This window comes from Bidens hawaiensis, unplaced genomic scaffold, assembly GCF_021521415.1.
Source record: "Bidens hawaiensis isolate Kalapana, Puna unplaced genomic scaffold, B.hawaiensis_p1.1 tig00012511_1, whole genome shotgun sequence".
NCBI classification, from domain to species: Eukaryota; Viridiplantae; Streptophyta; class Magnoliopsida; order Asterales; family Asteraceae; genus Bidens; species Bidens hawaiensis.
The window spans coordinates 124,644-128,713 of NW_027492025.1; the positions used below are offsets into that span (position 1 = coordinate 124,644).

The window sequence follows — 4,070 nt, forward strand, 5'->3', positions numbered from 1 at the left end:
AATCAATGGGAGCAGAGGTGAACGAAGACCGGCTCACGTAGTTGGGATTTTAGGGTTAGCGTGGTTATTGAAAATCAACGTTCCAAAGTGTTGTGCACATATTGTATGATAATAAAGGATTAATGTATCGGACCCTTTATATATATATATAATGATTTAAATAAAAAAACAATTGTTTTGTGAGAAGTGTGAGAATGCTTTAAAATAAAGCACATCACATAAATAGCACACTATGCCATGCAAATAGAAACTATACAATTTTTAGAAGCTACTAATCTCATATGCTTCTCACAATACTATTGTTTTTTTAAATTAACCCCATCCATCCATATATATATATATATATAACAAAACTTATCTAATATTAAATTATATAAAAAAAGATTAAAATGCATCAACATTTACAGTATGGCCTGGTTTCATATGACTGGTTTCTTGTAAAAACCGTAAACCAAATCATTCGTTACGATTTGAAAATTTTGAAACCGACCTACATAGCAAAAGTAAAAAAAACCAACTGTGAAACTACAACGATGACCGGTTTAAACATTATCAAGGTTTTAAACCGAACCATAACTATATACACTCATAATTATTACGTAATTAGTATGGTATGTATTCAAATATCCGTCACATCGCGCAAGCCTAGTCGTTAATTGTGAGGTTTAATCTGACCCGTCTTAAGAGGTGTTTGGTGAAATTTTAAATTTTACTTATTTGTTTGTTTGATTTTTGAAAAGCAAAAAGTGTTTGATAAAACCTCTCCAAAAACTTCAAAATAAAGCTTTTGAAAAGTGCTTTTCAAAAATCAAATAAGAAATTAATGGGGATATTGATTTTTGATACTCCTAATTTTCACTCATTGGACGATAACACTCCCAGCTAATGGTTTGTCTCCCACCACTCCCAAATTGTAACTTATTTTCTTATATTACTCCCAAATTTACGGACCATAACTCCGTTAGTTTTTTTTGCTAACGTGACATGTTTTTGCTGATTTGACATGCTATGTGGAAAAATACCTTATTTAAAAAAAAAAGAAAAAGCTAACAAATACTATATATATATATATGTTTGTGTGTGTGTCTATATATATAATACACACACATCCACAAACACTACCACTGTCTACACCATAACACCACCACCATAGACCTCCACCACTTCCAGCCTCTATCTCCACATTCACCACCATTGCCAGCCTCATTGCCTTGACCACAACCAGCCCCCATCACTGTCGGTCAAAATCTCAAACTCAAATGAGGAAGTTGTTGGCCAAAATACCAAACTCACATGTGGTCATCGTTGCCTTTGCGTTTTCCCGGCGAGTTCCACTGTTAACAATAAAGTAGCGATTCAAGGTAATTCTTTGCTCGCTGGAAAAACAAGTTGAAGGTTTCCGGCTAGCATCATATCCATCATTTCACGCCCACCGCCACAACAACCACAACCCCCACCCTTCGCCACCGCCAGTGTCTCACCCAACCACCTTTCGAAATTGTCTACTCGCCGGAAAAAGGAGCTGCATGTTTTCGGCGAGCATCATCTTCATCTCTCCACCGGTGCACAATCTCCATGATCTCCATCGTCTTTCTACACCTTTGTACCGTCTCCATTTCCAGAAAAACGAGGTAGCCGGAAAAATCAAATTCGTCGGAAAAACGAGGTCATCGTAAATAGAGGTTGTTGAGGTTTACGTTGAAGAAAGGCGATGGTATGGGACCCACAACCTACTTTTTATTATTAAAAATTTCCATTTCATCAAGAAAACTAACGAAGTTACGTTAAGTTCTAGAGTGCCAGAAATAAATAGAATGAAAGTTAGGAATGATGGGAGAAAAATCGTGTTATCATCATATCAGTGAAAGTTGGTGTACAAAAAACTAATAATATCCCAAATTAATAAGATATGAAGTTGACCCAAACAACCCTAGGTTAAATTAGGGACAGGGAAAGAAACAAGGCCCAAAACAGAGCAAATAATAATCGTAAATCGGTAGATGGAGACGAAGAAGAAAGTGTTATCTTCTTCTAGTTTCACCAGGGATGTATGTGGTCTTTCAGTGACCGTGAACGACGTGGAATGCGTATACGAGTATGTACTCTACGAAGGCGATACGGTTTCCGGCAACTTCGTGGTGGTGGATCATGATATTTTCTGGAGCTCCGATCACCCCGGCATAGACTTCATCGTCAGTACTTTGTCTAATTGCGGCCTGAACAAAAATAACTGAGCTAAAAGTAATGTGAAAAACAATGTGTTGGCCTAAACAGTCATTAAAACTATTATGTATTGAATTTAAGACAATTTATTTAGAAAATTTAGTATGTATTGAATTTTGGGTTTGTGACAGGTGTCATCTCCAGGAGGTAATGTTGTTCAAACACTGAAAGGAACATCTGGTGAAAAATTCGAGTTTAAAGCTCCACGAAGCGTCTCTTTTTACATACACGTTGGTCATATCCCCAATGAACATGATCTAGCAAAAGATGGTTTGTTTAGTTTATATCTATGATTAAATGTCAGTCTTGCAAATATGTTCATGAATTCATTGCTATATATTTTATATGTTTAAATTTGTTTTTTGTTTGTTTCAGAGCATTTGGACCCTGTTAACGTAAAAATTGCGGAATTGAGGGAGGCGTTAGAATCTGTTACAGCTGAACAAAAGTACCTAAAAGCACATGATGCTCGGCATCGTCATAGTAAGCCTTTCAAACTTAGCATATCTAAATTATGCATCATTAGCAGACCGCTATTAGACCATGTTGTAAATAATGATCATAGAAGGTAGCATTATGTAATCATAGGTTATATCATATAACCTCCTGTGTAGTACACAACTGCATATATCTACATATGCATAACTACATATTCCAAAAATAAGAAAAGGTATCTATAACTAATAAATAAGTATTTTTTTTATTTCACTCCTTAAATATCGTAACGTATACGTAGTTTTAATCATCTCTTATATCAAAATATTGTTGTACACAGTGGCGAAGCTTGGACATAAATGTCGAGGGGGCCGGACTCAATATGTATAAAAAAATTCATAAACTAGAGGGGCGTGGGCTCAAAATTTCGGTCGGAAACGGGTAAATTTACACACTGTGTAAAAATTTTCGGCCGGAAAAGTATAAATTTACACTACCGAGGGAAAAAACGGAGGGGCCGGGCTCAAAATTTCGGTCGGAAACGGGTAAATTTCCACTATGGATATAAATTTTCGGAAAAAAAAAGATAAATTTACACTACCAAGCGAAAAACGGAGGGGGCCGGACTCAAATTTTCGGTCATAAACGGGTAAATTTACACTATGTATAAAAATTTTTAACAATAAAAGGATAAATTTATACTATCGAGCGAAAAAACGGAGGGGGCCGGGGCCACCCTTGGCCCCAACTAAGCTTCGTCCTTGGTTGTACAATTCTTAAATCTTCATCACTAACTATATAATTGTTTATAGTAATACACGGGTTTCCAACCTAGTAATAGTTTACACTGCCAGTTTCATGTTTCAAACTAAATTATGAACACGCTGACAGTTGATTACGTGTAACCCTCTGCAGCTAACGAGAGCACGCATAAACGGGTGATCTTTTACACAATTGGGGAATACATTTTGCTGGCTCTTGTAGTGGACTACAAGTAGTTTACATACGCCGGCTATTTAGCAAGTCGGTTGCATACAACCGGGTCTGAGCTATCTGGTAACTTATTCTAACATGTACATTCATGTTTGTTTTATTGTAATGCCATTGATTGTCTTGTCTTTACAAACTTTTGGTTTAAATCCGTGAATTATTACATAATTACAAATTTGAGATGTTAGGTTTGCTGTGTGATTGTGTTTCTTGAAATTTAAGTGCAACAGTGGTTGACAATGAATTGGTCGATAAGGGTTGCAGATTGAAAGTCTTGAAATTATAAAATGACAGGAAATGGTTCAAATAGTTTGTTTTATGTAACAATGCTCGTCTCTAGAGTGGATGACCATTAAGTTTTTAGTTAACTGAGCGTGAACGGTTGTTTTTACCTTCACTATTAAAAATAAACATATTAGAGC

At 35.9% G+C, this 4,070-nt stretch overlaps 1 pseudogene across 1 annotated transcript; it reads left to right on the forward strand.

Annotated features, from left to right (window-relative positions):
• Nucleotides 1–2,000: 2,000 nt before the first annotated feature.
• Nucleotides 2,001–3,781, forward strand: LOC143541308 (transmembrane emp24 domain-containing protein p24beta3-like; annotated as a pseudogene). The gene is made up of 4 exons (XR_013136738.1): nucleotides 2,001–2,192; nucleotides 2,355–2,493; nucleotides 2,599–2,706; nucleotides 3,574–3,781. The product of XR_013136738.1 is annotated as a transmembrane emp24 domain-containing protein p24beta3-like (transcript).
• Nucleotides 3,782–4,070: the final 289 nt, after the last annotated feature.